Genomic DNA, 12,743 nt, shown 5'->3' on the forward strand with positions numbered 1-12,743 from the left:
TCCAAATGCTGTAGCCACTCTCCACAAGAACTATTAATAACTAGAGGCCCGGTGCACAAAATTCGTGCGTGGGGGTGTGTGTGTCCCTCAGCCCAGCCTGCACCCTCTCCAATCTGGGACCCCTTGAGGGATGTCCAACTGACCGTTTAGGCCTGATCCCGGTAGGGCAGTCAGACATCCTCTCACAATGCAGGACTGCTGGCTTCCCAACTGCTCGCCTGCCTGCCTTCCTGATTGCCCCTAACTGCTTCTGCCTGCCAGCCTGATCACCCCTTAACCACTCCCTTGCCAGCCTGATTGCCCCTAACTGCCCTCCCCTGCAGGCCTGGGTCCTCCACAACTGCCCTTCCCTGCAGGCCCAGTTGCCCCCAGCTGCCCTCCCCTGCAGGCTTGATCGCTCCCAACTGCCCTCCCCTGCTGGCCTGATCACCCACAACTGCCCACCCCTGCTGGCCATCTTGTGGCGGCCATCTTGTGTCCACATGGGGGCAGCCATCTCATGTGTTGGAGTGATGGTCAATTTGCATATTACTCTTTTATTAGATAGGATAGAGGCCTGGTGCATGGGTGGGGGCTGGCTGGTTTGCCCTGAAGCGTGTCCGGATCAGGGTGGGGGTTCCCTTGGGGTGTGGGGTGGCCTGGGAGAGGGGCCTGTGGTGGTTTGAAGGCCATCCACGCCCCCTGGAGACCCAAGTGGAGGCCCTGGTATCTGGGATTTATTTATCTTCTATAATTGAAACTGTAGTCTTGAGTGGAGGCCAGGGCAGGCCAGGGTGGGTGGAAAGCTTGGCTTCCTTCATTGCCAGGGAAACCCAAGCCTCCTGCTCACTCTGTGGCCACAGCCATTTTTGTTGGGATTTATTTATCTTCTATAATTGAAACTTTGTAGCCTTGAGTAGAGTCCAGAGCCGGCCAGGGTGTATGGGAAGCATGGCTTCCTCCATTGCTGGGGAAACCCAAGCCACCTGCTCGCTGTGTGGCTGCAGCCATCTTGGGTTAATTTGCATACTTGCTCCTGATTGGCTGGTGGGTGTGGCTTGTGGGTATAGCAGAGGTATGGTTAATTTGCATATTACTCTTTTATTAGATAGGATTATGCAAAGGGGAAGAGAGGCTGGGATGGAACAAAAGAGTCACACACAAAAAAACAGAAAATAATATTGAGTTAGGTCTTAACATATTATAATATTTAGTCAAAGACAACAGCTCCAGAATCACTAACAGGAGGGGTCGGTAGGAAATCTTCATTTTTAAGATACCCCTGAAGTTATTCTTATGCTCACAAGTATTCATTGAGCAACTATGTGCTGGGTGCTTGGCTAGATGCTAGAGATGAAATGGTGAGATAATGCAGAGATAGCTTCATGAGGCTTGGTGAGGCACGGGGTAGTAACTACATAAGAATTTTGATGAATGTATGTCACACTAAGAAGAGTCTGATGGACTTGAGTATTGAACAGTGAGAGAAATCAAGCTACAATCTTAAAGATTAGGAAGATGTGATTAGGAAAAGAAGTTGTGGAAGGGTTGTCATTTCAGACAAATAGAAAAGAATTTACAGACTGTGGTGAGATGGGGCTGGGCACATTTGATCCAAAGGTCAGGGGAGCCAAGGTCAATTTAGTCACAGCATTGTTGGCCTCTGATCACTCAAAGGGTAGAAAAAATAAATATTTTATATTCAAATCTGAACTTATTTAAAATTATATTTGTCGTGGTAGCAGGAAAAAAACATAATTTATGTAATGATATTTTAGCTTGATTAGTCATTTTTAAATATTTAGAAGTCTACCATGTGGGCCTACATTGTGTTCTTGCCCCACACCCTGAAAATATTAGAGTCAGCCCTAGGGAGGGTAGTTTTCAAAGGGATGATAATTAGAGAACATGCCTTATTAAGTTTTACTGCTTTTAGTTTTTCGCAGGATCAGGCAATAGAAACATGACTTGTAAAATCTCTCACTCATTTCTACTTGCTTTGTTTACTGATCTACAGTTAAGCATAAGATGTGTCTCTCTTGGGTCTCTTGCAAGGGAGTCTATTACTGTAAGCCACAGGACTTTACATGGCATTGTTTTACCTATAGGTAAATTCACAGTCCAAGAATAATAGTATAACCAATGTTGTCATTCCTAGGTTTTGTATATGGAATGAGGTGGACTGCCATAAATTAAGTATAGTCTAGAGTTAGTATAGTGAAGGTTTCATGTGCCTCAGATCTTGATTGAGAAACAGAATATTTTTGCTGAAAGTGTTATAGACAAGTTTCAGAACCCCCTACCCATACATTCCATAGATTTTAATTATAATGCTGATTTTTATAAAAAATTTAAATATTTTGAATTATAGGTTATTTTTCAATTATGGCTTTGGGATTAGTGTTACGGATTCTCAGTATTCAAGCATTATAAATGTGGACTGAGAAAAGCACATATTTATATAATCTTCCAAAAATTCTTATAGTGTTAAACTTCTGTACATTTATGGTCAGAAATGTGACTTGGAAATGGGCAGTGTGGGAGTGAGCCAGTCGTTTCTTCCCCGGTATTGACCCAAATAAAAAAATTAAATTAGTGATGTGTGCTTCTCCCAGTCTTTTCCTTGGGGTTATGCTTGAAATGTCTAACTAAACAACTCAAGAGATCTGTGAAATATGATCAGCCTGTTTCCTTTCAACCCCCTCCCCCATCCACTTGAAAATTCTGAAATTTCTCTTTTGTATTTTCACTCCTGTTCTATTGGTTCTCTTTCCTTTACTATCTATATAATTTAGTTTCTATATGCTTTCAATGTATCTTTTTCTTTACCAGAACTACATTGCATTTTGAGTTTCCCCTTTTCCCTTAATTTATTTTTCTTATTTTTAAGGGTAAATTTACTTTAAATTACTGTTGTATTATTTATGTTTTTTAAGCACTTCATTTTTTCAAAGGTTTCCAAATTCTTTATTTAAAATTAAGGTTTGATATATACAGCATTTTACTGGTATTCTTTGTCTCTCTAATATTGTCTAATGTGAAAATATTAAAATGGCTAAATGTGCTAGACAATCTGGCTTTTCTCATTTAAGCAATCCTTAAAACATATTTTAACCAGAGGTAGAGCTTATATAGCCCTAGGAATGCAAGTGACCCTCCCAGTACCTTAATTTTATTAACTGCAACCTCATGGAGAATATACAACTGACATTTCTCTATAAATATGGATTACCAGATGCTTCCACTTATTACTGCTCCATTCATTACTACTGTTGATGTTCTCAACATGATGTTAGGATATTACTTCAAAAAGAGCAGACAGACCATCTTTTATTTGCAATAATGGATTCTAAATATGTTTATTTCTTAGCAAAAGTAACTGGAAATTATAAAAGAATGATACTCAGAAAAGTATGCTTTCAAATTCATTCATTGACTATTATTCATCTATTTATTTGTTCAACATAAAATTATTGTGTTTATACATGTAAGACAAAATGTTAAAGGACAATATAACTTGGGAGACAGACATTTGTATTTAATCTTAGAAAGAATAAGATACCATAAATGCTAAAAATAGTGATATAATCAAGACACTATAAGAAAACAGAAAAGAGATGGTTGAGTCCAAATGGGACACAGACAAAAGGACCATGGTTCAGATGACTTTTAAACTAGGTCAGCTGGGTAAGATTGCAAGGAATGGAACTGAGGTGGAAAGGAGTTGTGGATGTATATGGAGTAGTGGTGAGACCCAGAGGAGAGAATTCATTCCTGAATTAAGAAACAATGTGAGTAAATACATGGACTGGGAAAATGGCATGGTATGGTCTGGGAAAAGTCCAGAGTTGGCTAGAACAACTTTCATGTGTAAATAAAATATGATTGCAGATGCTATTAGGAAAGTAATTTGGAGACAAATCATGGAAGGAACATGAAATGTAACATGTATAATATATTCTGTAGCTAGCTCACACTTCATAAAAGAACTAGACTTGCTGCTTTAATCAATCACAGCAACACCATCGTGATTACATGTTGGAATGAGTATCGTTCATGAGGTCATAGGATGTGTATTTCTTGTTCACAATCACACCCTTGGTGCTTGGTACAATGCAGGTTGTAGGTATTAAAAACATGTCTTGAATGATCATTGAATGAGTTTGTGATTTAAAAGGCTCTTTTAGACACCTGACACTGAACATGTTACTCTTAAAAGGACATTCCAAACTGTAAATTTTGGGTGATTATTAACCAAACTAGTTTGGTATAACACAGGAGAAGAATTTTGTACCACAAACCACAGTGCAGTAGTTAAAATAGTTTCAATCATAAGGTGAGGAGAAAGTCAGTGATGAATATTATTAAATTTTGTTTATCCTGCTCCTCCAAAGAAAAAAATTGCAGAGGCCTAAATATATTTTGGAAATCAAAAGGCTGTTGAAATTAAAAGTAGCATTATGATTTCTCAGAGGACCTGTGGAAAATACGTCAATCTGTGAAATATTCTTTTTAGAAATCTGACAAATGAACTGCCATGGATTTGGCATGAGCGTTTAAAAATATTCTATTGATGTTTTGTTTTGTTTTTCATGCAGAATAGATGATTCTCTGAGCTTCATAGGCTTGTTTCAGCAAAATAAAGCAAACAAAGGTGCAAGTAAACAAGTAAACAAAATGCTTGTTAATGGACAAATATAGAGTTTCCAGATAAGTAGTTGTATGCAATTGTGCAAAATCTGTTTCCAGGTGCTCAAGAACTCTCTCATAGTGATTAATAAACCTCCATGATAGAATATATACGCTCTTTTACTAACAAATAAGTAGGCTTAGGTTGTCTTATCATTTATTGTTAGATTTTTCAATACCCTAAATTATATGACTTATTAGGACTTCATTAAAATGGTTATTAAATCTATAATTATTATAATTTATACATATATGCACATAGGGCTTATTAAACAGCAGTATAATCTAGTGTTCAAGTGGGGTTTATACCCTAAACACTATAATTTTCCATTGTTTGATGTTTTATATAGTGTAAACCTTCTAAGTAAATTAATTATTCTTCAAACTTGAGTTCATAGAATAATAGAGAGATGGAAAAACAAATATAGTATTTTTTGAGATCATTAGAATGTCTTTTTAAAACCCTATGTTTTCAGACATTTTAGGTTTGGCAATACTCAGAATGAATTTTGCCAATGACTATTTTTCTCTCTATTCAAACCCATTTATACGTCAAGGAAAATTCAATCCGTATGTTTCTGATTCATTTGTATTCAAGTCATCAAAATGTTGTTTTGTAAAGGTATTGTTTAATGTCCAAGAAACATTATATAAAGTTCTTTTTTAAAATAAGACTCTAAAATCCATTTTTCTTTAAAGTTGTGGCATACTTTCCAAACATATCAAGGTAAAAATTAAGACTTATAGTTAGAAATATCAAAGTTTTACTAAATTTTGTAGCCAAATCAAGAAAAAAATATTTCAGAGACATAACTGTCTAATATAAATTCCATTATATTTGATCAATTATATTACATTGTTACAGGTAACTTAGAATTTTTGGTACCTAATTTAAATAAGAAGTATAGTAAATAGAATAGATAGCTCCAGTCTGGAAATATAATTCTAAGAAGAAATCATTAAGAAAGCTAGATTCAAATATTGACTCATTCAAAATACTTCATATTTAGCTACAGCACCAATAAAATGAGTGCTACAGTAATTATAAGGACAGTGTGAGGCTGTATTAGATTATAGTGTCTGGAATATAATAAGACAGGAATGCAGGTCTTCATGCTCAATTATTTAGAGAGTAGCTCACAGAGGCATTTTTATTTACTCTTGGTGGCACTCCTTTAATTTAGGATCAATTATATCACTGTGGAGGTTTTATAGATGTTTTAAGGAAGTTTTAGATAAAATCACAAATGATAGTCCACCAAAGAAAAGTAAGATTATTAACATATTAGAGGCCCGGTGCACAAAATTAGTGCATGGGGCAGGGGTCGGTGTGTGTCCCTCAGCCCAGCCTGCACCCTCTCCAATCTGGGACCCCTCGAGGGATGTCTGACTGCCCGTTTAGGCCCGATCCCAGTCCCTGTCACAATCCAGGACTGCTGGCTTCCAACTGCTCGCCTGCCTGCCTTCCTGATTGCCTCTAACTGCTTCTGCCTGCCAGCCTGATCATCCCCTAACCCAGCCGTGGGCAAACTACGGCCCGTGGGCGGATCCGGCCCGTTCGGCTGTTCTATCCAGCCCGCGGAGCCGAAAGAGCGGAGGGTTCTCTTGCTCTCCCCTCTGCTCCTTTACTTTGAATTTATATTAGTTCACACAAACACTGCATCCATGCTTTTGTTCCGGCCCTCCGGTCCAGTTTAAGAACCCATTGTGGCCCTCGAGTCAAAAAGTTTGCCCAACCCTGCCCTAACCACTCCTCTGCCAGCCTGATTGATGCCTAACTGCTCCCCTGCCAGCCTGATTGCCCCTAATTGCCTTCCCCTGCCAGCCTGGTCCCCCCCAACTGCCCGCCCCTGCCAGCCTGGTCCCCCCCAACTGCTCTTTCTTGCAGACCTGGGTCCCCCCCAACTGCCCTTCCCTGCAGGCCCGGTTGCCCCCAACTTCCCTCCTCTGCTGGCCTGGTCACCCTTAACTGCCCTCCTCTGCTGGCCTGGTCCCCCCCCAACTGCCCTCCCTTGCAGGCCTGGTCCCTCCCAACTTCCCTCCCCTGCTGGCCATCTTGTGGTGGCCATCTTGTGTCCACGTGGGGGCAGCCATCTTTGACCACATGGGGGCAGCCATCTTGTGTGTTGGAGTGATGGTCAATTTGCATATTACTCTTTTATTAGATAGGATAGAGGCCTGGTGCACGGGTGGGGGCCAGCTGGTTTGCCCTGAAGGGTGTCCCGGATCAGGGTAGGGGTTCCCTTGGGGTGTGCGGTGGCCTGGGCGAGGGGCCTGTGGTGGTTTGAAGGCCAGCCATGCCCCCCAGCGACCCAAGTATAGGCCAGGGCCATCTGAAAGCAGGTATCTGGGATTTATTTATCTTCTATAATTGAAACTTTCTAGCCTTGAGCAGAGGCCAGGGCAGGCCAGGGCAGGCGGGAAGCTTGGCTGCCTCCATCGCCCAGAGCAACCCAAGCCTCTGGCTGGCTCTAGCTCCATGGCGGCTGCCATCTTTGTTGGGGTTTATTTATCTTCTATAATTGAAACTTTGTAGCCTTGAGCAGAGGCCAGGGCTGGCCAGGGCAGGCGGGAAGCTTGGCTTCCTCCATCGCCGGGGACAACCCAAGCCTCCTGCTTGCTCCAGCTCTGTGGCTGCCGCCATCTTAGTTGGGTTAATTTGCATACTCGCTCTGATTGGCTGGTGGGTGTAGTGGAGTGATGGTCAATTTGCATGTTTCTCTTTTATTAGTACAGATGTTCTTAAACTTTGAGTTGGCAGCAGAGTTTATAGACAGTGCTGTTATTAGGCTCATGTCTAATAACTTTGGTTAATAAAATGATTATGGATAGGAAAGTTTTAAATATATTCTGATCTAGGGTATGAAGGCAATAGAAATGAACATCCAGAGAGATGTGTCATGATAAATTGCTTGCTTATATTAGTTAGGTATTCATAGATACTAGCAAATATCACATTACTAGTACTTAATATGGTACTTTTCTTGAGTCCCAACCATTTTACCCTTAGAAAAAATAATTTTGTGGATAACTAATTGCATCAATAATATAAGGGAAACAAGTTTTTTGTCATTAGATATTATTATATACAGAGATAAATAATTAAATTCTTCCCTATATTAATTACCATTAGAAAAAATTTTACAACACAAAGATGTCTCAATGTGAATTATTAGTATTTGACTAGTAAACCTATTAGCAAGCCTTACACATCAACATGACTTCTTACAAAGATTGTAGACTTACACTCAGTATTTTATTGCTCATAGAACACATGGCTAGAGAAATATTAACAGTGTTTGCTAAAGAGTGGGGGACCTGATAATTCATAGTATAGCATGTTGTACTGATATTTGTAGACATTTGCATAAAATTCCCACTGTATAAATATTTCCCATAAAACAATCAGAAAACTGAAGATACCTTATGAAATGCATGGAAGAACATCAAAGAAGACCTCCTTGAAAGTCAAGGAAACAAACCATTATAATGATTGTCTTCTTAGACTGTAACCCATGTTGATCATCAGCTATATTTCTCAGACATTGTAAAGGGGTAAAGGTAAGCTTTTTTTCTGCTTGTTGGTACACAAGGGTTTTCTTTATTCTATTTTTTAGGAATTATATTATATTCAGAGTTGTCCTAAAAGCTCCAATGATTTAATCTCCTTCCCCCAAAAAAAAATTATTGTGCAAACTTAAAAAAAAAGTCTTCACTTTAGTTATCAACACAATGAAATTAAAAGTGAATATTTTAAAACTTTTATTACTGAGGGTTTTTCCATGTTCTCTACTCTGTGACTTGTGAGATTTTTTGTTATTGCTGTTCATTCCTGGAAATTGACAACTGCTACATCTACATTAATAATAACGAATGGGATTAGTTATTTTTCTACAACCTTGAGGTGTTTTTTATTCCTGTTGTTCTTTATTATACTGATAAAAATTTTCTTCACAATTACAGTATCCTGTGATATCTCCTAAATGTGCTATTTTTAAATGAAATTATTTGATTAAATAAGTTTGTTGTGTATTCCTTAGGATCTCTAAGAAAGTCTTTTTTTTTTTTTTTTTTACCTCAAGGGAAAATTTCTAAATTAAGCCCCTCTGTTGACAGATGACTATTTATCTGTGTCCAGAGTCAGATGATCTATGTGGCTGGTTAATCTGACTATCAGCTGACATAGTGCTAATAAGTAGCAAAAGAAACTCAGAGATCAAGGGTGGTATTTTTCTTTTTGTCCTGCTGTTTTGAGTATAGTTTCTCATGATTATTTATCTAAGTTCAGAAAGTTGAATTATGTCTACTTATCAAAGGATCTTTTAAACATTTTGAGATATGATAATATTCTCTTCCCTTATCTGAACTTCGTCTTATAAAGCAATTGTCATTTTTGTTCATCAAAGCATTTGGCTCCCTTCTGCTGAATTTATGATAATGACAATTGGTTTCAAGTAAATAAAGGAGAGAGTCTACACTAGTGAAACTGCAAGAATCACATATCTTTCTAAATTTTCTGGAAGTAAAAAGGAACATATACCCCTATGATTTTTCTAGATAAATATTAGTATAAAAGAAGTAGTTCTTTATGTAGTGTTTAATGTTAAGGATAATTAGAGCATACTTGCTTGACTTTTGGATGAATATTTAAGAATAATTAGAAGGATAGATGAGGAATATTTATCTTCAAATATTTAACTAAGTAAAATAAATAAAATTGGATTTTTTCACGTAGTCCAGAAATTAAATCAATGTTAAAAAAAAAAAAAAGGGCAGATTTAAGGCACAAGAAAAAAATGCTTAAGAAATGGAAATTAATGGCTGTGGAATTGAATTCATCATTTATTTAATCTTTTGTCTAGGGATTATTATATTGCATGAGATAATTTGTTAGGTAATTGTAATTTTAGAAGCATATATGATACTTTAAGCATTATACATATACTACAGGCCTGGTGCACGAAATTCGTGTACCCGGGGGGGGGGGGTTGTCCCTCAGTGCAGCCTGCACCCTCTCCAATCTGGGACATCCCTCTCACAATCCAGGACTTCTGGCTCCCAACCACTTGCCTGCCTGCCTGCCTGATTGCCCCTAACTGCTTTTGCCTGCCAGCCTCATTGCCCCTAACCACTCCCCTGTCAGCCTGATCGACGCCTAACTGCTCCACTACTGGCCTGATTGCCCCTAACTGCCCTCCCCTGCTGGCCTGGTCACCCCCAACTGCCCTTCCCTGCAGGTCTGGTTCCCCTCAACTGCCCTCCCCTGCAGGCCTGGTCCCTCCCAACTGCCCTCCCCTGCAAGCCTGGTCCCCCCCAACTGCCCTCCCCTGCTGATCTGATCTCCCACAACTGCCCTCCCCTGCCAGCCATCTTGTGGTGGCCATCTTGTGTCCACATGGGGGCGGCCATCTTTGACCACATGGGGGTGGCCATCTTGTGTGTTGGAGTGATGGTCAATTTGCATATTACTATTTTATTAGATAGGATAATATATTCAGAGAGGGCACAATAAATAGAAATTACTATGGTAAAAGAGCCTGATATTATTTACAGTCAAACTCAAACTCAAGATATATAAAATCAGAAATCGAGAAATTGGTAAAGGAAATCAACAAATTACAAGCACTTTCTTTTGGGGAATACTGAGGCAGAAACTTAGTCACAAGTTATCATGTGAGGTATCAGTTCTAAGTTCATAGTTGAAAATCTATCATTATTAAGGGTTTTAGAGAGCTCTTATTACAGCATTTAGTAGGATTATATTCCCTTTAAGTGCCACAGAAAGTTTTTTAGTATTATAACAAAACAAAATCTAAAATTTTCCAGAGCATATTAAAATGGCTTGTTTCATATTTCTATAAAATTTCAAAAACATTAAGACATAAATTAATTTATGACAATGTATTAGTTTCTAAATTTTTAAGGACAAATACCATATGAAATCACTTACACATGGAATCTTATCAACAAAATTATTTAATAAAAAAAAATAGAAACAGGCCAGGCCGACATGGTTCAGTGGTTGAGGGCTGACTTATGAACCAGGTCACAGTTCTATTCCAGTCAGGGCACAGTGATTTTCTCTCATCATTGATGTTTCTATCTCTTTCACTCTCTTCCTTCCTCTCTGAAATCAATAAAAATATATTTTTTAAAAATAGAAACAGAAGCATAGATACATAGAACAGACTGACATATATCAGAAGAGAGGGGCATTGGAGGCTGGGTGAAAAAAAAAAGGTGAAGAAATTAACCCCAAAAATACATACATAGCAATTGGCATGGATAACAGTATGGTGATTGCCAGAGAGAAAGGGTGTGGGGGGAGATGGAAGTGGGCAAAGGGGGAGTAAATGGGGATGGAGAAACTTGACTTTGGGTGGTGAGCGTATGATACTTTATTGAGTTGCACACTTGAAACCTATATGGTTTTACTAACCAATGTCATCCAAATAAATAAAATAAAATAAATAAACAAACAAATAAATAAATCTCGTGTTAAATAAATAACATAGCTTAATAGCCATCCACATAGTCATTTTATGTGGATGATTCAGAAAACTTGAGAATTCCTTTATTTTTATGGTAAAAATATTTAGATTTCTACTGAAAATAAATATTACATAGATTTCCCTTGGTGTTTAAAACAGCATTTGTTTATTTCCCAAACCCATGTATGCTGTGACCTAGGGGTCTTCTAACTCATGTAATGTCTTAAAGAACATAAATCTTCCTGTATGCTTTGGATTTTTGCTATTTCCCACTGAATAAAAATGAGCAAGATCATCAATATGCCTTTCATGGCTAGGGTAACCAAACATAAATATTGGAGCACTGTTAAATTTCTACTTTGTTCAACCCATGATCTTGTTAATTATCTTATTAATCATATAATATTTTCATAAACTGTACTTTATTTTCAAACTCGCTCTATCAAAACATATTTTCTGTCTGAAAATCTACTGTTTTTGTAGTACTTTTTATCAACATCAATTATTCTTCCATGCTAATATTTCACATTTTTTCTTTTTCATGATTAATTCCAGGTTTTACTTTATAGGTATATCTTTAGTTCATTTGAAGTAAATAGTCAAACTATGTGTTTGCTGTGATGTTCAATCAAAATAATTTTAATAACTAAAGAAAACTAACATTTTTCTGAGCGCTTACTAAATACTAGGCATTTTGCTAAACTCTTTAAATGGAATGTCTACTTGATCTTCATGATTATCCCATTTTGTGCATGAATAAATAGCCTTAGATAGTTTAAGAATCCATTAATCTAAACATGCGTTATTTTCAGAGCCAGATCTTACATACTATGATTCTTACAAATTATATGAAGTTTGTATAAATTATAACCTGAATAAAAAGTATTTTTATAATTTCCAAATAAAACAAGGCTATTAATAATGATTGTTATGGAACAACATTGAATTTTACGTTGAATATGTTTGGAATTACCTTTTGGTTTTTATACTTTCTGTCTGGAATTTACGTGTGATCTGGCCCCAAAAAGGTAATAGCAGTTTTATCATATTTTTTGTTTTCTCAATCTAACTACATTACTTCAATAGTTCTTTTAGCCCCCTACACAATTAAAGTTAATTTGATAAATTCATATAATGAAAAGAAGAAAAAGTAACTTTTCTTTTGCCAGGGATTGACTTCAATGTGTAATTAAATTTAGCCAAATTTAATTTCTTTATTATTAATTTGATAACTAAATTCACCCTTCCTTTGTGCCCTGTGTCACTCACTAACATGTTTTGATAGATTCTCCTCCCCTTGCTTTCTCACCTTCTCTGCTTTACTGTCCCTTAATCCATACTCCCCACCATGGAACCCTCCTATCTACCTCTCCCCCACTCTCTTCAAGTCTGAACTGGTGCTCAAGTTTCTAATTTAAACCAGGGTGTTACACACTCATCCTCAGGCTAGTCAAGAATGCCGGTCAAGTTTCAAAAAAATATATATTAATTTTTTATATTGCAAAAAGCCAGTCTGAAATCAGTCCTTTCTCTCATCACATGATCCCTTCTCCCAGCATCAAAGCTGATGGTGAATTGGTATAG

At 37.6% G+C, this 12,743-nt stretch overlaps 1 protein-coding gene across 1 annotated transcript in view; it reads left to right on the plus strand.

Annotated features, from left to right (window-relative positions):
- The window catches only part of BMP5 (bone morphogenetic protein 5), a 116,636-nt gene that overhangs the window by 72,841 nt on the left and 31,052 nt on the right, over positions 1 to 12,743 (plus strand). The gene's annotated exons all lie outside the window — the stretch shown is intronic.

Source organism: Plecotus auritus, assembly GCF_963455305.1.
Source record: "Plecotus auritus genome assembly, chromosome: 4".
NCBI classification, from domain to species: Eukaryota; Metazoa; Chordata; class Mammalia; order Chiroptera; family Vespertilionidae; genus Plecotus; species Plecotus auritus.